Source organism: Doryrhamphus excisus, chromosome 3 (assembly GCF_030265055.1).
Source record: "Doryrhamphus excisus isolate RoL2022-K1 chromosome 3, RoL_Dexc_1.0, whole genome shotgun sequence".
NCBI classification, from domain to species: domain Eukaryota; kingdom Metazoa; phylum Chordata; class Actinopteri; order Syngnathiformes; family Syngnathidae; genus Doryrhamphus; species Doryrhamphus excisus.
Genome location: NC_080468.1, coordinates 23184051 through 23207055, shown reverse-complemented (window position 1 = coordinate 23207055; position 23005 = coordinate 23184051). Strand labels below are relative to the sequence as shown.

Here is a 23005-nt window from a genome sequence, read left to right as displayed (position 1 = left end):
CATAAATAAAATGTCAGCGACGCCGGCGCATGTTAGCCAGTGTTCAGGCTAGCGTGAAATCTGCTCTCGCTCCACTCCTCCCTCCCTCTCTTATCTCTCCTCGCTGCCATGCGCTCACCCTTTTGTGTGTGTGTGTGTGTGTGTGTTTGTGTGTGCGTGCGTGCACAGGGTAATTGAGGTGTGTGACCTTGCTGTAGGCCTGGCAGGTGTGAAGGGAGGCAGGCAGGAGGCATGGCAGACTGATAGCCTGCTTGTATTTATATATGTTAATGCGTGCAATTCTGCGGTGGGAAGAAATACAAGTTCAGGTGGGGTTTGTTAGCACGTTATTTCTGGTGTAGCGCTGCAAAATTCATTGGTTGGTTTTGTGTTTATGTTTACACGGCGCCCTCTATCTGTCGTCTGTGGAGAGCTACACTTGACCTCCTGACACACATAGTAAAGCCAAAATTAGAGTGAGCCCATGTGGTGCGCTTATGCAGCCTTTGGGTGGGTGAGTGGGCTTCAGCACTCAAGCCAAGCCCTGAAACGAGCATCCGGATGACGTAAGGTCTTTGAATGCATCCTTAATTAAAATAATGTCCCATCATGCTTGATTGATGCGCAGGCCTTTAGCATCTATCTGCATTGCCATGCTAAGACCCCCTCCTCTTTTCTTCTTCTTCATCATCATGGTCGCTCCATTACACCCCCTCCCCCCACCTCCTCCCTGCCTCTGTGCACAGTGGCAGTGTGCATCTGTGTCATGTCACTGGGTTCTGGCGTCCCAGTGTAACCCTCTCTCCCACCCCCACCCACTCACACACACACACACACATATATATAGCTTCTCTGTCTGTCATCTCCATTCTCTTCATTCTCCCCTTGCCTTACCCATCCTCTCTCTCGACACAGATTCTTTTAATATTCTCCCATCATGCAGTACAAACACGCACACGTACCAAACATCACCTTACATACCTCCTGTACAATAATAGAAACAAGCTTCTTCATCTCTGTGTGTTTTATAAAGCTGCATTTTCTGCATGTGTGTGTGTTTGAGGCCCCTCCGGAGAGAAAAACAGACAGGTGTGCACCAGATTGGGTTCCGCCTCATTTCCTCTACCCTGTGCAGCTGGTCAAGGACACGCACATACACAGAAAACACACACAAAGACATGCCTTTGTCACATATAGAGATGAAGGCTATTACCATGGCTACAGTTTTGTGAATGGCGCACATCCATTCAGTCACTATTGCCGTTACACTATCACTGTTTCTATGGAAGCACACATACGTACAAGTACATGTGGGTTAGGGAACGTGGCACCATGTCAGGTTCACGTGCACCGTGCAGCAAAGCCTTAGTCAATTTGCTTATGCTCATTCTGACTTTCACCTTCCTTGAGGTGAGGAAACGGCAAATCCTCTTTTCACAGAGGCATCCCTGAGTCATCCTAATTGCTATGTGACACTGAAGTGAAATGCCATTGTGCAATTACATGTTTGCACAGGCGTGGCGGGACTTGCAACACACACACATTCTTAAATACACTTTTTAAATGCTACATTACACCCGGAACATAACACACAATAACGGAGGTTGCAAGCTAACATTAAGACTGCGCACCCGAATTGGATACCGTGTAACTCCCAGAAGTATTTTGCGTCCCAAACTATCCTGTTTTTAGGATTTTGGCTGTCAGAGTATTACTCTGACAGCCAAAGCGAGTCGAGGCATGCCAAGCAGCCTGCTCCTCTTCATCTGAACTTTTGCTGTTTTGAGATAGCAGGAGTGTGTCACCACTTTAGCGCTTCAACACCTTTTTTTTTTTTTTTTCAAAAAGACTTTCTCCTAATATACTCCTAAATCGTCCTCCTTGATGATAGACTCCTTCATGACAAGCTTAAATGTGCTGTTTCTTTCCACATTGTGCCGTTAGATGATCTTAAGATGCTCCTGGTAGGGTTTTGGGTTATTGGGTAAGATTTATATTTTAAACTGATATCAAATATCATTGAATAAATCACAATAAAAAAAATGAACCATTTAAATGCCACTCCCAAACATAGCAAGTCATTCATTCATTCATTTTCTCCCGCTTTTTCCTCACGAAAAAGCGGAGCCTATCCCAGCTGTCTTCGGGCAAGAGGCGGGGTACACCCTGGACTGGTGGCCAGCCAATCACAGGGCACATATAGACAAACAACCATTCACACTCACACTCATACCTATGGACAATTTGGAGTCGCCAATTAACCTAGCATGTTTTTGGAATGTGGGAGGAAACCGGAGTACCCGGAGAAAATCCACGCATGCACGGGGAGAACATGCAAACTCCACACAGAGATGGCCGAGGAATTGTGAGGTCTGCGCGCTAACCACTCGCCCGTCGTGCCGCCCTATCCATGTTCATATTATTCTATTTTTATTTAATTTTTTCTGATTGGAATACGAATTTTTTATCTTCATATTTTGACAGTTTCTGCTGTTGTTTTTTTTTAAATGTTCCAACTATTTTCTTTTTCTTGTTGATGCCCTTAGCACTTAGTGATGTTGCATGTGTGTGGAACCAGAAGAGGGGCAAGACCACACATGACTTGTGGTAAAACATCATGTTCACCAGTGTCTCACAAATGTAAACACCCTTTTTGAGATTCTGGTTGCCTTTTCACTGACTGCTCTCTGGCGCTGTCTGTCTGACTTCCTACATTATCGTTATGTGTGTGTGTGTGTGTGTGGGTGTGCGTCTGCCACCCTCCTCCTGTTTACGTGGGCGTCATTTCCTCGCTAGTCCCCGAGAGGAAGTTACTTTGTCAGTTTCCTCATCTTGTGTGTGTGTGTGTGTTTGCGTGGGCGTCTTGAGTGTGCGTGCTCTGGTGGTGGCTTCTGACCATGGCCTTTCTTCTTCCATGTGGCAGAGGTTCTGAAGTAAAACCACCCAGACCGCGGTTGGCCTGATGTGCATCCGCCGTGTCTGTCTGTAGTTCTGCCATCTTTGTTATTGAACCATTTAAATTATTTTGGACTTTTCCGAGGGAATTATGTCTATTCGGTTAATTTTGCCTGAAAAATCATCATATGCCCACTTGCATTATCATTTGTGTACATGGTGTAGTTACAGGAAGTGCTTTTTGCATCACAGGCGCATGCAATGGTATATACGGTACAAGCCATTGTATAATTAGACTGTGACTTCAGAGCATTTAAATTGCCTGCAAATATTTGTAAAAAGCTAGGAATTCATCGACTGCCTGCTACTTTGCGTGTGTGTGTGTCTGTGTGAGGGCAAGTCGGCCGCAGGCACAAAGCCCCAACTTGAAGGCAGCCACGGAATCAGCGGTGACTAAGCAGCAAAAACATGGCGACTCGAGTCACGGCATGCAGGCCTGCACATGCCGCGTGCTACTTGGCCAGTGTTCTCAGTGTGTGCTGGGGTGGACTGGAGGAGAGGTCAAAGGTCACGGGGTGGGGGTGCGGGGGGGGGCTGGTCACGTGCAAATTTGCCATGATGTGTGTGCTTAGTTTGTGTATGTGTGGTGACATTGAGGTTGAACAATACTTCATGTTTTCTTTCACTGCCCTTCCTCTCTCTCTCTCTCTCTCTCTTTTCATTCACCTCAAGGCCTACCTCCTCCTTCTCCTCTCCCATCCCTCCCCCACACGATTCATCCCTTCCGCCCTCCTCCACCTCCTCACCAAGGTCCTTTAAGGCACCACCCCTCTTCCTGTGTCTGGTGGTGGTTAATGTCAAAGGTAAAGGTAAAGGCTCCCACTGGTTAACCTTTAGTCAGAAGCTTCTGTGAGGCTCCTTCAGGGAATAATGGCAACGTTGCAGTCATGTGACAAAACTCCAGTTTAGCCCGATTGATGATTTACTTCCTGTTTAGCGTCAGACACATGTCATCCATTTGTGCTCACATTGAATGGAAGCAGGAGTAAGTGCTACACAAATAGACTGGCCCAACTACACACACACACACGTTACACACACACACGTTACAGTGAGGCCAGCTGTGGCCCTTCAGGGGGTGTAACCTTTGAACTGGAGTTCAGAGGCCGGGGGGGCTTTAACCCTCCAGGCTGTGAGATCAGTGAGTGCTGAGCCACTGTAGGTGCACCTTTATTGACAAAGCTGTCTCACACATGCACACATGCCTGAATGCTGTGTCCATGTGCAGCGGCACATATGGACGCCGTCGCCGCGTGTGGGTGTGTTTGATGCTTCGATCTTGAAGCTAGAGTGTCAGCGGGGTGGGGTGTGGGCGGTGTATGTAATATAAGGACAAGTGCAGAGAATGGTAGTAAAAAAAAAAAAAGGCTTCCCATGTGAAATGAATATGCCAAGGCAAGTCAAAGGAGGGAGAGTGTGTGTGTGGACCATGAGTACACTTTACAGGTGTCGTGTGTGTGTGTGTGTGTGTGTGTGGTCAGGGCATAAGCGGAGGTGTGTTTTGCGGGCGGGGAAGGACAGCAGGGGGCCACCTGTTGTGTTATGTGGCCTGCCGTTGACGCGGTGAGTCACACACACACATACACAATGCGCTGACAACATAACGAGCCCGTCTCAAACGTCGAGGCTCGTATTAATCCATCGCTGACTGCTGCTTCAACTCACAGCGGAATGCCACAGATGTGTTTGACCAACTTTTGGAAACACACACACTCCTTATCCTGTTTTAACCAGGAAGTCAATAAAGAGACTATTGTTCCGAATGAAGTCATGCTGGTCTTGGTGATATTGTTTGACCGTTATATATTATATATATTATATTATATCTCTATGTTGTCTGCTTTTTGTAGGAGGCGGAACGTATGATGGTGGCCTGGTGAAATAGCACCCATGATCACACGGTAAGGCTGCTTCCTATTTTTCACCAGTTATTATAAGGTTGAATTCACACATTTATAAAAGATACTAGGTGTGGATTCTTTGTTTGTGTGACAAGTTACATTAAGGGACATCACATGGTTACAGTTGCACAATTCAATGTGTCTGAAAAGCAGTAGGAAGAAGCAGAACTTATTTAATTCTTTTCCATGTCTTACTGATAATGAATTCACACCATAACACTTGCATGTTTACACTTGAAATATTTCACTTGTTTATTTGACCATTTTGTTCTGTATGAAAAGAAACAAAGGAGTACATTTTGAGTGCGCCTCGGAGAGCAGAGCGTTCATGCCTCGATTAGATTGTGTATGTACCGTTCAAACAAGTGAGTGAGATGATAGATAGATTGTTAGTTAGACAGCCAATGGCGCTATTGAACTTGTGTTTGACCAAGTGTGCAATGTAGAAGAAAAAGGCGAGATGTGTTGTAAGAGTGTTCCAAGGACGGCCATGATGCATATCAAGTTGTGTAACGACGGGCGTGTGAGGGCTGACATTGTCTCACACGTTCAGCAGCAGTCAGTTGCGTAAGTTGTCGAACACTGTGTTGGTTGTTGTCAAGTAAAAAAAAAAAAAAAAAAAGGAGAAATTGATTTGCTTGTTTGGCATTCATGGACCCACAAAGTGACGGCATGACAAATATGGCCACACAGGAAGCCATGATATTGCAGTTTACATATTATCACATACTACAGTATTAATTGGCCCTGTACCCTAGAAACCGCCCATGAATGATACGGGAAAAGGCCGAAATGATACTGTGTCAAAGCCCAGGGCAGTGATACTGATAAAATATAGAGTTTAACCATGTCCAGTATCAGCCCCCCCCAGCTGTCCACTCAGAGCGCGCTGCTCTGGTATCGTGCCCATGAAACAACCAATCAGAGAACAGCGCATGAGCGTGAACACACAGTGTTTGTTTTGCTGCCGTCTGTGCTCTGTCAACATGTCAACGGGTAAACAGTAAATAGTATAGTAAATATTAGTATAATAGTAAATATTAAATAGTATGTGATAATAAGCTCATGATTAAATAGTATGTGATAATAAGATCATCACATGGTTTGTCTGGTATCAGGCCCAGTATCATGCCCCCAAGTGTCAGTATCAGCCCGAGACCGAAGGTCATGATACCTGGCCTGATATCAAACAAACCATGTGATAACCTATAATTCTCAGTAAATAAAGCGTGGATCTCAAATGACAGCATTTAGGCATATGCATGTGACATCAACGCCATGCATCACCATGGCAACGCTATCCTCCTTGGCCTCGGAAGTACAACCGATAAGCCACACGTCACAGTAGAAGAGCGCAGATGAACTAGGTCACGGTATAATTCCATCTAATATACCTAAAAACATATTAAAAACTAAATATCCAATAAAAAGACAAAATGAGGAGACACCCCCCCCCCATTACAATTCAGTAAAAGATGAGTGTACATGTTGAAACGTCAGCAGTGATATCAGTTAGTATTAGTCCTGTACGCTATGTCCTTGTACATTTGTACATGAACCCACATTAGTGTGTTAGCGCTGACATGGCGGTGTGTGTGGATTCATGTGTGGGTGCGTTCATCCAGTCTGTCTGCCTCGGTGGTGTTCTCAGGCAGATATTATTATTATTTTTTTTTTTTTTTATTATTATTAGTGTGTCTGTCAGTCTCTCGGTGTAGCCAAAAGGCTGACTAATGGTCCGCCACACACATGCGTGGTCCCACACACAATCCTACATATGAGAGGCAGAGAAGAGCCATCTGGAGCAGGGACACAATCTCCTACGACTACACAAGCTGGAATGCATGCTTAGTTTTTTTTTTTCTTTTTCTCAGCTGCTTAATGTACATAACTTGTCAAGCGAGTATAGTATAGAATTTAAATTTTGATAGAACCTGTACAGCTGGATAGGTTTACTCTCCACTGAAAACGAGTCAAAATGCAGCCATTGTTGTCTAAGTAGCTGGCTAGCTTACACGTTTAGCGTGAGCGCCATTGTTATCAAACGCTGCCTTAATCCTCTTGGGCTCTTGTAAGTTACTGGAATCCTCTTCTACTCCTCCATATTGATATCAATGGTGGAAACGGTGTATGTTAGACACCTTATTCTCCAACTTGTTTCCTTTGTTCCGCTCCAGGATGGCCCACTGGTGCTCAATTGGGTTCAGGTCTGGAGGAGACATACCTGGCCACTCTGAAGCTTAGCAAATCTGTGTTTGGACTCCTTATCATATTGGAAAACATCACAGTACATGTTGGAATCCATGTTTCCCTCAAACGAACCACAGCTCCCCCATGTCGGTGGCACTCATGCAGCCCCAGATCATTTTTGTTACCGCCACCATGCATGACTGCAGGCATGACACAATCGCTTTGATACTTATTAGTATTAGTATAATATTGCCAGCTATTTAGGCAATAATATTTGATAGTAAATCTATAGTATACTATGTAATACTCTATAGCAGGGGTCCCCAAACTTTTTCCAGTGAGGGCCACATGACTTTTCCCTCCTCTGAAGGGGGGCCAGGGTCAGGGTCGTATGTTTGTTTATGTTCTATGACTGGGGCAAAGTGTGGTTGTAGTCACGTCACAATAGGTTACCATTTCCAGTTCTATGACAGAAAAATGACCATGCTTTATTGTTCAGGGGGCCGGGACAAATGTGGAAGTGGGCCGTGTCCGGCCCCCGGGCCTTAGTTTGGGGACCACTGCTCTATAGTATTATCCCTTGACAAAATATAGTCAAATAAAAAAATGCTTGCTGAAATGAATACATCTACAAGTATATGTGTGTATGTTTATGGAACTAAGCACCCCTGCAACACAACCCCACCTCACCCCAACCCCGCCCCCACATCCAAGAGTGCTAACCATGCACCAGTTGTCATGTCCTGTACCACACACATTTGGACCCCCCAGATCCATGCTTTGGCATCCTTTGTTGTGTGTGACATGTGTTTAATATCTCCTCATACACAGTTTGTGAGCGTGTGGGAGAGTCAAGTCCCACCCGTTCCCACATCTGTCAATCATCAAGGCTCTTCCTGTTCCCTTTGCAGCGCTAATGGTTCCCCGCCTGCACTTAAATGAAGTGTGATAACAGTAACGTCGATGTCACAAAAGCACACTTTGGAGCTGTTTGAATGAGATGTTTGTTATTGTGATATCGACAACAGTATCCGCACACAAGCGTTCACCTTTTTAGCGGGAATACACGACAATGTACTGCTTATTGAACCGTCAGTACCACTTGACAATAGACTCCATTGGACCCTGGTGGCGCACACTTCACTGCTCATCACGACAACAACCACTTTTGTTATCACTAAGCAACTTGATGTGAGGCAACAGTCTTCTCATTATTATTTGTCTTGATGTCGTGGTTCAGCTGGCCCAAAATAACCTGTGTGAGCTCGTATTCTTTTGTCATCCTCTTGCCATCATCCATGACACACACACACAAACTCCCGTTCTCCCCGCGGCAGCTAATTTTGCCTCCTGTCTGACTGAGCCAGGACTTTCTAAAAATAGCCACCTTGTGTTTACACAGTCGCTTTGACCGGTTTCGCTTTTTTTTTTTTTTATTACGGACCACAAAAATGGCCACGTTGGATGTCTTTGGCCTGTGTGAGAGCCACGTTTTGGGTTTTAGAACTTCTTTATTGCAGTAAGTCACCATTATATCTGAAAGTGTACGGAACGAGTTTGGTTCTGACAATAGCGTTGTAACTCATAACTAGAAGAGTGTGCCTTACACTTGGGAGACGAATGAAGATTGAAATGTTAAAAAATATTTTTCTACAATAGTGCATCATAATCATAAAATGTCACATAAACCGATAAACACTGATATTAAGAAGATTAGCACATTCATGGTGACACCCGATCTAAAATATTGATGGACCAGCCAGGACACATCTCATGTTATGTTAGCACTGGCATTGGTGCAAATGTTTCCATTTAAAGTTGTTATTTGTCTCACGTTAGAATGTCATGACATGACAGGGGAACACTGGCTAATTTTATTAGCATTTAGCATAGTGATCGATTGGCTCGACTGAGTAAGCCTATCTAAATATAACCGTCTAAAAATAGATCCTCATAAGGAAATATGCTGGCTAAGTGTCCAAACGGGTACAGGAGTACACGTCTGTAAGTGGGGTGTTTGTGAAGAGGTGTCGGGTGGGCGGTTCTGGTACAGGGAGTCGTGATGCGGTCTGACTCGGTCCCAGTGTGCGCTGTCAGGGAATTCCGCTGCCGTGGGGTGACGTCAGCGTGTGTGTGTGTGCGTGGCTATGTCCCTTTAAAAAGTGAGCCAAGCGCAACCTGATCCGTGCGTGGCTCTAGCGTGAGAAGACCTCGACGCGGAGGAACACCCCGGCACTCAGGCGGCCGAGCTCGCCGAAGCACACGCGGAATACGAGACTCCTCGGTCGGCCACATTCTGGCATTTAGTCCCGGTGAAGCACGGCGCTCCTTTTTAGGGATTATGAAGCTGCTTTTCTCGGGGAATTCATTTACCGAATTGCGGATATAAAAACAGGAAGCACTTCTAAGGAACCGGATACACTGTTTGGATTGTATACTTTTCCTTTTTGGAATGAGCGGTGAGTGTGTGGGGATTTAAACGTACTAAGTCAAAGAAACACTACTTTTGTGTTGTTGTATTCGCTATCTTATATTGAAGGTGGGGGAATTTTGCTGCGTTTTATTTTCCTAGCAGGTGACCTCTGTCCCACGCTATTTTCTTCTTATTTACACCACTGCACACACACGTGTGTGTGTGTGTTTTTTTTTGGGGGGGTTCCCTCTCACATTCCTGTAATTTGCTTGCAGAAACAACTTTTTTTGCGATTATGATTGGTCAGTTTGAGTAGTTTATGGCTAATGGAAAAAGGGAGAAAATGCCTCTGTAAGGAGATCTCACACTATTGTGCATGGGTTGGGGAGGGGGGTGGGGGTGGGCCGGCAGCCGTATAAAGTGAATGGAGAACTGCCCCCCCCCAACCACCCACTCACCCAAAGTCAATCCTGACGCACACAAAGAGCCGGATTGAAAGGAAGTCATTTGCATCGAGGGGGGAGGGGCGCGGTTTGGGTGCCTTGGTGGGGATCATTATCATCATCATCATCGTCGTCTAGAAGCCACGGAGGACTTTAATCAGGAGTGGGCCGTCTGGGGGCGGGGGAGGGGGTTTCGTTGCGTCATCAAAAGCTCTATCTGCCACGTGCGTCCTTGTGTGTATTTTTACGCGCAGCCAAAATAAAACAAAAAGCAAAAGGGAAGATACACGCCATCATGCCTCGCCGGTTTTCCGTGACGATGTCTTCAAAGTTTGTTTGTTGATGCGCGCCACTTTATTGTGGGTCATAAAGTTTCACACCAGCCTCCTGTGGAGTGCGTGTCCAGAAACAAACCCTTTGAAGGCTGACTTCCGATCAGATCGATTGACATGGAAAAAAACGTCTCTTCTCTTTGATGTTGAGGCCAAAAAGCCCCCCCCCCCGGCCTCCCCCACGTTTGTCCCATGACTAGATAGGTAGGTAGGTGGGTGTGTGATGAATGAACAACCACCACCCATTTTACTATGACAAGGATGGGAATGCTATTAAATTGATATACAGTATTAATGCAATACAGTATTTTTACATCACAGCGGCAGCACATCCAGTTGTAGCTTTAGCATTAGCCTGTTAGCTTTAGCCTTCTGCTTCACTTGGCTTCTTGATAAACAAATGGCGTATCTGATACTGATAACTGTTACAGTATGTACCAAATCACATATTTTATATTACAATATTTGATGAGATTTCCTTTATTCCACTTTATGGAGGTACTTATCCTCAAAGTGTATTCTTGATCTTATTACTGTTAAAAACTATTGACACTAATGGCCACCTTTGACTTTTTTACCCCTGTAATTTTTTGGTAAAAAGGCAGGGGATGGTTTCAAAATACCAGGGTGAAATAGGAAAGTTCCTGGATGTACGTTGCGTCAGTACAAGTGTCAATCAGGGGTGTCCAAAGTGTGGCCTTTGGGCCATGTTCAACCCCAGTTTTTTCCTGTAATATTGTAAAATCAAATGAATTCAGTATTAATGGGATACATTAGTAGATATTATCCTATAATACTTTACCACATGCAAAGACGTCTTCTTAGCTTCTTATAGCTTATGATATATATATATATATATATATATATATATATATATATATATATATATATATATATATATATATATATACATACACCTACATTGGATTGTTTAATGTACAAAAAGCATCCCCTAATTTTGTAAATGTTACATTCCCGATGAATTGTCATATTTTGCTATCTTTTTATTTTGTAAAATTTCATGAGAAATGGGCCAGTGGGTTCCTTCAGTGCTTAGTTGCCAGGCAACACATCCAACAAGTTGCTACATGCCTTGGCTTTTTTTTTTTTTTTCCCCAGAAGAGGGATCTCTGGCACCTCAAGCATGTTGGGGAAGGGTCTTCCCAGGCTGTGTATGTATTGGATGTCACACTTAAATTGAAGCAAAAGTGTGTGACACCACTCTTGTCACTGGGCTGGGGTGTCATTTCTTATCCACGGAACACCCCACAGAGAGGGCGGGTGTAGAATAACACACTCACAGCAACAGGTCAAGTGTTGGTACTCGTACCTACGCCGAGGCCCTGTCCACACCGGAACCAAAATGTGATGAATACACAGACTAAGCCATGATTCCAGGTCACCATGGCGACACTTGAACACCTGTGCCCCACTGGAGACACTTTCTAGTCCCGGTGCAGGAGCTTTTGGCATCCATGTGTTGCATTCCACCGTGCAGTGGAGGCTGACCTTTTGTGGTGTTCTTCATCTTGGTAACACATTTTTGGACACCAGGCATGTTTGGATGAGTTCGGTGTGGAAGAAGCCCATCAGGCCGCTTTGGAATGAAGTTGCGTCTGACCTCACAAAATCTTCCCATCTCCACACGATTCCATTTTCACCTGGTGTACCGCCCACATGGACGAACCCAAGATGCACTATAACTGAATTTGACCTTTTCAACGCACACGTCCAACTTTCAGTACTTTTTCCACACTTTGCTGTTTGTCCAACAAGGCGCCAAATGGCGACATTCACAGGGTCCCAGTGTGGAAGCACGCTTCTTGTTCTTCTTGTGCTTTTCAGACATCCATAATTATGAAGCGCTCTGGGACTTTATGGAGCAGTTAGGAAAATGACATGGGCGTAATGTGGAATCAACGCAGGAGACGGGGGAACGTCATCCGCCTTCATGTGGTCTGTTGCGGACAAGAGTGTGTGTGTGTGTGTGTAGACATGTCATAAAGACCAACACAAGGTCATCTCCAAACAGGATGTTCTCTGGACTTCCAAACAAAAGTTAGCACTGTTATCATGTTGCTTGTGTGTTCAACAGCTTCATGAAGCGTAGATATAATTGGTTTCCATGGCAACTGTTGCCCGGAGAGATTGTTTGAAGCAAAGATGGAGGTTGTCTTAGTCATCACATGAGACATGAAGTACAACTTTGGGGGCTTTTGAAGGACAGAGAGAGAGAGAAAGAGAGAGAGAAGCGCCTACGTCCTCTGAGTGGGTGTGTGTGTTGGCATTGGTGTTGAGTCACTGTCTTCTTCTGTCTCACACTTCTTGGTTGAGACAAAGCACAGAAATGTTGAGTAATCTCCGTGGTGACACACACGTACACACGTACACACACGTACTGCCAAGCGATCTTAACCACAAGCTTACAAAAGGAGATAAAACAAGTTTTTTTTTCTCCCTTCTCTGGAGTGACTTAACAGTGCTCCTGTTGTGTGGGTCACGAGTTGTTTTGCTCATGAGTGCAAGATGACTGTCAGGAGTGCTTTTTTTTTTCTTCCACTCTCCATGAAACAGCCACTGAAGCAGAAGCTCATGTCAATTACATCACCTTCAGGAACATTTTGAAAAGGTCCGTACAACACGAATGTCCAATCAGGGATGCTTCCTCTCCGGTTGTGACGACAGCTTCCTCTAGAGCAGGGGTCTCAAACTCAATTTACCTGGGGGGCACTGGAGCTAGGGTCTGGGTGAGGCTGGGCCGCATCAGGTTTTCCAAAAAAACAACAAAAAACGCATTTATTAAAAACAGAAAAATGAATAAACTTTGCTTTGGTTCCAATTTGCTAAAATAAGATGAAAAATAAATAAACAAATCAAGAATAAAGAAAATCAATCAATCAGTAATAAATAAATATAATAATAATAAAACGGCAAATAATAAAAACTTAAGAAACCACATATAGTTGGTGGGTAGACAAATTATTTTTTTCAGATTAAAATGAACAAAGCATTATTAGAGCCCTGTAGACATGACAAAACACGACTATAGTCACATTTATACTCTTTTTATTTACAACATATTGCGCAACTGCAGGGTCTTGAGACACATGCTAACTCGCAAACTAGAGAGCTAGCGACCTAAACGGTAGCCTTCAAGTTATTTCCTTGAAACTTAACTAGCCAAAAACTTACCACTTCCACACGGATAGGGAGGATAACTATTAACAGTTATTTAAGCTTTAACATGAACTTTAATCAAACGTAATAATTTTTTCTGGGTACATGGTACCATACAGCATCCATATCAAACTTGCACGGGCCGCACTAACATTAAACTTTCATATCAAGTGTCAAACTAGCCACATGTTTGAGACCCCTGCTGTAGAGGAACTACAGTCTCTAAGCTTCCCCTTTGTATGCAGACACACAAGGGGAATTTACCATTTTTTTTGAAGCAGCAAAGGGCTTTTTTTAATAGCATCCTGTTTGTGTACATACACACTACCAAGGAAATTGGTGATGTCACCACATGTGAGAAACTCCCACAGCTCAAGGAAAGGGGTGGAGCTTAAGGGGAACAACGTCGCGGGGTAAGCCCTGTCGAAGCGCGTCACAACACACTTTCACCATCTCCGTCAAGCTCGCAATCAGTTTTCTGGCGTCGCCTCATCCGAGCTGGTGTGTTTACACTGCAAGTTTATAGTAGAGGTCATGTGACCTCTAAGAGTTGAGTAGTGTTTGTGATGATTAAGGATTCCAGTTTTTAAAGATGTGTAAAATTCCCTTTCATTATTCCACACCGGAGGGAGTGAAAGTGAAATACGGTCTGATGACGACTCATGTCGACAGCTCGCCAACGACATCTTTGTGTTCTGTGTGCCTTCCAGTGTCCACGAGACCCCCGAGAGATGACAGGCAGCCCAAGCTGAGGCGCGACGTGACTGTCAATCAATAAAGTCGGCGCTGCTCTGGAAGGTAAATGTGTACACGTGTCTGCTTGCTGGTTATGATGCCGGACTATCTATCTGTCTTCACCAAGCACCCCCATGACACTGGGGGGGGGGGCTAGATAAGCGAGGGCGGCGTCCTCCGAAATATCCATCCTCCCGACTTAAAATAGAGTTTGAGAGAGGCAGAGTGGGGCGGGTGGATTGCGTTGAGAGCGGTGCTAATTTGGGAGCGCTCGTCTATGTAGAGGAGTTAAATACAGCATAGCTGGCCACAACATTAGGTACACCTACGCAGTCCTATCGCATTCAAAGGAAGTGCTGCATGTCTTCAATGATAATGGTAATAATAAACATCATGTTACATTTTTGGGGCGGCACGGCGGGCGAGTGGTTACCGCGCGGACCTCACAGCTAGGAAACCAGGGTTCAATTCCACCCTCGGCCATCTCTGTGTGGAGTTTGCATGTTCTCCCCGTGCATGCGTGGGTTTTCTCCGGGTACTCCGGTTTCCTCCCACATTCCAAAAACATGCTAGGTTAATTGGTGACTCCAAATTGTCCATAGGTATAGCCAAAAACTTACCACTTCCACATGGATAGGGAGGTTAACTATTAACAGTTATTTAACCTTTAACATGAACATTAAAATGAACAAAGCATTATTAGAGCCCTGTAGACATGACAAAACACGACTATAGTCACATTTATACTTTTTTTATTTACAACATATTGCGTAACTGCAGGGTCTTGAGACACATGCTAACTCGCAAACTAGAGAGCTAGCGACCTAAACGGTAGCCTTCAAGTTATTTCCTTTAAACTTACATAGCCAAAAACTTACCACTTCCACATGGATAGGGAGGATAACTAACAGTTATTTAACCTTTAACATGAACATTAATCAAACGTAATAATTTTTTCTGCCCTGTGATTGGCTGGCGACCAGTCCAGGGTGTACCCCGCCTCTCGCCCGAAGACAGCTGGGATAGGCTCCAGCAAAATGAATGTTACATTCTTAGCTTGAGTGGCAGTTGTGGTACCTCTGTAGTACTTGGCCTTGACGTTGACACGTCCCATCTATTGTGTTGTCTGCTGAGAGGAGACGCAGCCACCAAGGTGTTTTCCCTGTGTGTGTGTGTGTGTGTGTGTGTGTGTGTGTGTGTGTGTGAGCGAGCTGTGAAGGCTTGTAGGTGTCCTCACCGTTCCTACCCTCCTCCCTCCTTGTCCATCTTTTCTCCCTAATCTATCCCTCCATCCTGTTCAGACCGTCTGTCGCACCCCTCACCGCCCCCCCTCCTCTGTCATGCCTGTTGTAATGAGATTAAACCCCAGTGTGTCGCCGCCCACATTTCACACTTGGCATCACTTCCGTGCTTGCGTACACCACACTCGGCACATTAAGACAACTTTTGTCATCATCAGAAAGTAGGACACCGTAAGGCCAGGGCTGTTCAACTACATCACAAAAAAAGGCCACGGTTTCAAAACTGGACGGGGTCTAAATGAAAAGGCACTTTGTTGACGTAAATGTCTTTGTCCTTCCAGTCGCCTGGCTTGTGGGTCAGCGGTGCTGAAGACAGAGTGAGTGGGAGAGTCAAGATTTGGAAAGTGTTGGAGTGGGGCCCTCTCTGTGGTGCAGTGGAGGGCTTCACAGGCACAGCTAGTTTGGTGAGTACTGTCATGTACGCTATTCCACATGTAGGAGTAATTCAGGCTAAAGCTACAGTACATTATAAACATCAACATAATAAAGCAATTTATCTGTTAGGGGTGTCATGAGAGCTCTGCCTCTGCGAAAGGTGGGGTACCCCCCCTGGACTGGTCATCAGCCAGAGGGCACATATAGACAACTATTCATACCGATGGACAATTTAGAGCAGGGGTGACCCTTGTGTCGATCGCAAAGGTAGTTTGGGTCAGATCCTCCTGATATCCGTGGGGATGTGAGAAGAGATGATAGCAAAGCTAGGTGAGCCCAGGATGCCATATTTTTTTGAAAAACGTGTAAAAATCAACAACTCAAATTTGCCTACCCCAGTTTTCCCATGGGGGGGGGGACTCTACACCAACAGAATGCAAACCAATGCAAATGCAAAAATGGTGTAGTTTGATTCATCACCTAAGAAATGATGCTTTAGCTAACCGTTGAGATAATTTACAGTACAGCCAAGCTAATATACAACAGGAAAAAAATCATATAAAATATGTGAAAAATGTTATTTTAAACGCGGCATGGCGGTCGAGTGGTTCACAGCTAGGAGGACCAGGGTTCGATTCCACCCTCGGCCATCTCTGTGTGGAGTTTGCATGTTCTCCCCGTGCATGCGTGGGTTTTCTCCGGGTACTCCGGTTTCCTCCCACATTCCAAAAAAAACATGCTAGGTTAATTGGCGACTCCAAATTGTCCATAGGTATGAATGTGAGTGTGAATGGTTGTTTGTCTATATGTGCCCTGTGATTGGCTGGCGACCGGTCCAGGGGTGTACCCCGCCTCTCACCCGGAGACAGCTGGGATAGGCTCCGTTTACCAACATTACCTCAGATGACTGAAGTATCAAAAGTATCTATCCTGTTTTGGGAATTGTTTTTATTTAGCATGAAAAGCTGGTATTGGAAGTATCGATATTTCAGTGTTAATTTGCATATGGCAAATTAATGTGGTTTTAATGTACTTTTTCACAATATGTGTGCACAACATGGGGCCTCTTAACAGGTCAACATTGTAAATAAGTAATTGTTCTCAGTTGAGCTTACCTGGTAAATGTAAAGTGAAATTAAACAATGGTACTATTCAGTACTAGTATTGGACAATAACACATTTAAGATGTTTGTTTGTTTTTTATTACATATATATAATTATGCTACAAATACTTCATGGACACTACATCGTACTGTAAAAGTGACTTCCGTTAACTCCTGTCCACAGGCTGGATGCATCACGCAGTAGAGCAGTTTGGCGGCCGTGGCACACGGGATTCCTTCCCTCTGGATGGAATCAACCGGGGACCATGGACTCCCGTGGGCAGCCGCGCCTGGCAGCCACCTGGCAGGTCTGTTTCCCTGCCAACGCGTACACACAGACACCCACCCGCACACCAGGGTTGCACTGTAATTAGAACACTAGCTTTTTATTGGAAATATGATGTAAGAGACGCTTGAACTTGTGGGAGGAACAAGCGTTGCGGAGTGAATGTGTCATGTGATGACTGTCTTGATCATCAGGTGTTTGCCTGGAATGAACCAACACCAGCTCCTTCCCCATCTACCTCCTGGTCCCATCAATGGACTTAACCAGCCCGGTAAATTCTTCAACAATGGGTGAGTGTAGGACACAGTCAGGAAATAACATGAGTTTGTTGTGTTTGGAGTTTCACTGGTTTGGTTCTCTTCCAGGCCCATACGAGGAGGAGGAGGAGTGGAGAAGCTTGATCTCCCACAGCCAATGTTGCAGAGAGAACAGACGAGACCTCATCCGCTTCATCCTCCTCCCCCCCACCGGGCGTGGGAGCAACTGGGCCAACTGTATGAATCCCACCATCCTCCTCAAGGACATCCGAACTTGCCTCTTCCCGACCACTCACTCCGCCTCTACAACGGTGGCTACGTGGGAGGCGGTGGAGCCCCGCCCAGCCTGCATCTCCCCCCCAGCAGGCCTAACCAACCTCTGAAGGTGGTTTAAAATGCATATGTTGGTTTTTAAGGGCGAGTTTTGGGGCGCTGTTTGCTGAATGTTTTTGTCTTTCTTCTGCTGACTTTAGTTTGGGGGTCCTCAGGAGCACCTTGCTCCTCGGGGGCCACCACTACTGGGAGACGAGATGTGGGCTCAGGTGCACCAGGTGAGTACTTTAATTGGTTGTGATGATGTTTGTGCACCCACCCCCCACCCACACTAAGGCAGGCAATCACACTTGATCTGACTGCTTCTCAAACCTTTGCAGCAGAGAGCCCACCCTGGCAAAATGCCTGCGGCTCAGCTGAAGAGACCGGCCCCCCCACTTGGCGAGCACTCTGTCATCCAGCACACTCCTCTGCCATCCATGCACCCGTCCGCCCGCTCGGCCACAGAGGACTGCCCCAGCCCGAGCAAGAGGAAAAAGAGCTCGGATCAGGTAACAGGAAGCTTCATTTTTACCTTTTTTTTTAAAAATGGGATGTCGTTCTTTTGTAATACTTTGATGTGTTCAGGTACACCATCCCGCTCACCAGCGCTTCCCAGGACACAGCCAGGTTTTATCTCAGCCCCACCACCCTCCTCCTAAACCGGCCTTTTGGAGCCCCCTTCACAAGGACAGCAGCACCTGGCAGCCTCAGAGTTCTGATCGCAAGAATCCGCCAACGCAAGACTTCCTAGCAAAAAGTGTAAGAATTGTTTAGTTTTATTATCGTTATTAGTTTTATATCGGATTGGCTTGAAATGTTATTTTAATCTCGTCTGTGATTCTTTCCTTGTCAGGAGGCCCCTAAACAAGCAATAGGAAGTTACCCCCACAAGTCCACTCAACCCACAGCGTCGCCTCCTCTGAACTCCCCTCTGAGCTACAACCAGGGTTGTGCACCTCCGCTGCAGAGAGATCCCTTCCACCCTCAGTCTCCTCACTCTTCCTACCGCAGTCCCACATCCAAGCCTAGTCCCGCTCCCCCCTGCCAGGGCATGGAGCCCCACAGTCAGAGAGGTCCCCCTCAGCTGCCGTTGACCCCGAGCAGAGCGGACCGAGATCCGCCGCGGCGCACGCAGTCGTCACCAGCAAACCCCCCAGCCAGCAACAGCAGCGTGCCTTACAGCCACTTCCAGCCTCACCCGGGACTCGGCCACCACGGCCCCCCTGCACCTCCGCCTCCTCTCACCGGCGGCTCCTCAGTACCTCAGCAGAGTGGGACCTTTGAGATGTGGAGGTGTCAGAGCAGGCCCAGCGGTCAGCCCCTGGTGAGTCTCAAATTAGTCATGAAAAACTAGTTATTTTATATAACTAACATTGAATTTTACTTGCCATTTACAGGTATAAATATACATGTATATAATATACAGGTATAAATATACATGTATATAATATACAGGTATACATATGTTTTTGTTTGGTTGTGAGACTTGAGTTAGCATTCCCCTTTCATTTCCCCTTTTATTGCAAAGGTGGCCTTAGGGGTAATAGCGCCATCTGTTGGTCTTACATGTGAATAGCTTTTTCTCTCCATTCTTGATGTTGCTGCACTGAAATGACAAATCGGTTTGAAGCTAAATATGCTAATGTTATTAGCAAAGTCATGCTATCCATCCCACCTGATGAGTAAAAGTGACCATCATGTCTACGGCAGGAGTCGGCCATCCCCAGACGTCCAGGACTGCTACCTCAGCACCAGCAGAGCCACAATCAGCCCAAGCCTCACATCATCTCCACCCGGACCCCCGTCATCACACCCAATTTACCCCGCTCCGCCTGCTCCACCAGTAACCACGGAAACGGCACGCCGTCTTTGTTTTCCTCAGGACCTCCCAGTACAGGCGACGTCATCAGCAGCAGCGGGTCAAAACCTCCTTCAAGGTCTCCTGTGTACTATCACTCTCCTCATCATCCTCCTCAAGTTTTGACCTCCTCCCAGACATACTCCCCAACACACATTGCTCCCACCGTGGCTCCCCGGCACACCCAGTCCATCGAGGAGGCTCTGGACAAGCTGGATGCGGAGCTGGAGGGCCACATGCGAGCCGAGGAGAGCAGGAGGAGGAGGGACAGGGAGGACGAAGAGAGGCGCAGGAGAGAGCGGGAAGAGGAGGAGAGGAAGAGGAGGGAGCAGGAGAAGAGGGAGGAGGAGGAGAGGAAAAACAAAGAAGAGGAGGAGAGGCGACGGCGGAGGGAGTGGGAGCTGCAGGAGCAAGAGAGGAAGAGGAGGCAAGAGGAAGAGGAGAGGAAAAGGAGGGAAGTGGAGAGGCTGCAGGAGGAGGAGAGGAAGAGGAGGGAGTGGGAGAAGCAGGAGCGGGAAAGGAAAAGGAGAGAGTGGGAGCGGCAGGAAGAGGAGAAGAGGAGGAGGGAGTGGGAGCGGCAGGAAGAGGAGAAGAGGAGGAGGGAGTGGGAGCGGCAGGAAGAGGAGAAAAGGAGGAGGGAGTGGGAGCGGCAGGAAGAGGAGGAGAAGAGGAGGAGAGAGTGGGAAAGGCAGGAGGAGGAAAAGAGGAAGAAGGAAGCAGAAGAGAGGAAGCAAAGAGAGCGAAAACAACAAGAGGAGGAGAAAAAGAGGAGAGAGGAGGAGCTGATGAGAGCAAAAGCCAATGAGCAGGATTCCATGAAAAACCTGCACATGCGTGGCGTTGTGCGTGGCCCCCCAGCCGCTCCTCCTCCAGCCACCGCCTCCTCCCAGGGCTCACCTCCTTACCCGTGGCTGAGCCGCGGCGGCACCCCCTGCCAGACAACCGACAGCGGCACTCCTCTAGGAAGGCTGCGGCCACCTCCGCTGACCCCGCAGACGGACTTTGCCCGTGAGAAGCAGAGGCAGCGGGACATGTGGGGGAGCCCCCGTCCCCCACACACTACCTCAGGGATGAATAAGCCCCCCACCCTCGCCACATCACAACAGTCCAAAGACGCAGCCGGCGCTCTTCCGACGCTCCGAGAGCCGCCCAAACTCTATCCGGCTTTTCCTCGAGACAACCTGGCGCCCTCGACTGTGACGGCGCCCCCCACCAAGGCTTTGCTCTATAAGGAGTCGGTGGACGGCTCCGATAGTTCTCCCTTTGAGGAAGAGACGTCGGAATTGTCCACGCTGCTCCCAGACGGCCTGGCCAACATCATGGCCATGCTGGATGAGTCCATCCAGAAGGAGGAGGAGATGTACCTATGCGCCCCCCCCCTCCTTCCGGCGCTCAAACACCAGGAAGACTTTGGAGCCAGCCAGCCTCATGCCAGCCCCCCCGTGCTCAGCCGCCAAGGCTCGCTGGCATCCCCCTGCAGCCGCACATCTTCCCTCAACGAGGAAGACGACGACTGCCTCAAGGCCTGCCCCCCCAACGTGGGAATGGGGAACAGCAGCTACCGCCACAGCGACCTGGCCAAACTTTACGGCCTTCCCGAGCAGGTCAAAAGTGAGCCGGATGATGATGAGGATGAAGATTCGGAGACCCCGTCGTGCTCCCCACCCCCTCAAAGGCCCCACCTCCACCAGACCGGCGTCAACAGTATGTTCAAGTCTTTGGCGACGGTCCTGGAGAGCCAGAAGTATGCCTACCGAGGCGGACCTTTTGGGAGGCCGCCTCCATCGGCTCTCGTTGGAGTCAAATATTCCTCGTCGCTGTCACTGGGTCCGGATATTTGCCGCCAGCAGCACGGTGGCTCTCCGACCTCTGATTCCACCAACACCCCTTTCAGTCCAGCGGTCCCACCTCCAAAGTCTTCACCACCTTCTCTGCTTGAAGACGGCAACGGCAATGTGGCGTGCGCCGATGAGGAGCGAAATGGGCGACGTGAGAAGGAGGGGCATCGTTTGACCACCATCTCAGAGTCATCCTTGGCAGAGCTGGCGGACAGCTGCCAGGTCATGCTCGCTCGAACACCGCTCCATGTGGAAAAAGACGCACGGCACGGGAAAGAAGAAGATGGACACAAGACCGAGAAGGTGAAGGAGCGACACAAGGACAGAGACAGAGAGAAAGAGAAGAAGAGGAAACACGAAGATAGGAAAGAGCGGAAGAAGCACCGGGAAAAGAGGGACGAGATGGGCTTCTCCTCATCCTCGTCTTCCCATTCTAGCAGCAGTCACAAGAGACACAGGGAGGGAAAGAGCCACAAGGACAAGAAGGACCGGCGAATTCTTTGCGACCTCATCCTCCAGAGCAAAGATGGCTTGGGAAAGAACCGGAATCACGAGTCGGAGAAAAAGAGGCGCAAGGATACGGCTGGTACCGCCGCCTCTAGTGAGGGTGAGCATGCTGAGTGGCGTTCGAAAAAAGGCGCCGAATCCGGCTCCTCGCTTGATTCCACCAACTTGCTGAGGCTGAAGGCGCTGTCAGACGGGCCCCCCAAGGAGCTGAAGATCCGCCTGATCAAAGTGGAGAGCGGCGACAGAGAGACCTTTATCGCCTCTGAGGTGGAGGACAAGAGGATCCCCTTGGAAGACATCAGCATCAAGAACACCGCCGCTGAAATCATCCGCTCTTGCAAGTGAGCCCAACACAGGAACAGCATGCTTTTATTGTGAAAATCTGAGATACATAAATGTTGTCTGCATCTTGTTCAAAGGGGCGCCAGAGTGAAAGAGAAGTTCAGGGAATCTTACCTTCTACCGGCTTTCTCCGTGAAGCCGATCATGACGTCTGAGGATCACATTCCAAGAGAGAAACTCAACCCACCAACTCCCAGCATCTATGTGAGTAGAACACCTCCCAAATGGAGGTGCATCTCTGCTGGTTCAGTGTTCAAGTCCTCTATTGGCTGTTTATGTGCTCTATATGGACCTAATGTTTATTTTAATTTCTAATTATTTGGAGATTGACAAAACATTCTCCCCCTGGTGATCAAACGAAAGATTGCAGGCAGCACTTGCGACTATTGTGGTCTTAAATATAGCGAAACGGAAATGGCTGACACCTCATTGTGAGGGCTTTTCTCAGCAATTTTTAAGTTAGATTAAAAAAGACAGATTATTAATTACTCTCCATTTTCTTGACGGCACTTTTATTCAAATATGCAGTATTGCACCTTGTAAATGTTCAGGTTATTTTTTTGCTAATGCTATTGATTGAGAGACTATTGTTATGTGTAAAAACTAGTCTGATAGTGTAAAAAAACACTAAAATAAGTATATTGCGCATTTTACGCATTGATAAAATGTAAATGTTTAGTCTAATTTTGTATTGCGCA

General features: G+C 47.0%; 1 protein-coding gene across 3 annotated transcripts in view; it reads left to right on the top strand.

Annotated features, from left to right (window-relative positions):
* dnah2 (dynein, axonemal, heavy chain 2) overlaps nucleotides 1-17407 on the top strand; it is an 80916-nt gene extending 63509 nt beyond the window's left edge. For 2 of the 3 annotated variants that reach the window (XM_058067824.1, XM_058067826.1), the window contains 3 exons: nucleotides 4785-4835; nucleotides 14101-14188; nucleotides 15708-15831. The gene's annotated coding sequence lies outside the window, so the exon portion shown is untranslated. Of the gene's footprint in view, nucleotides 1-4784; nucleotides 4836-14100; nucleotides 14189-15707; nucleotides 15832-17088; nucleotides 17213-17384 lie in introns of those variants that run through there. The other variant, XM_058067825.1, reaches the window with a different exon arrangement.
* Nucleotides 17408-23005: the final 5598 nt, after the last annotated feature.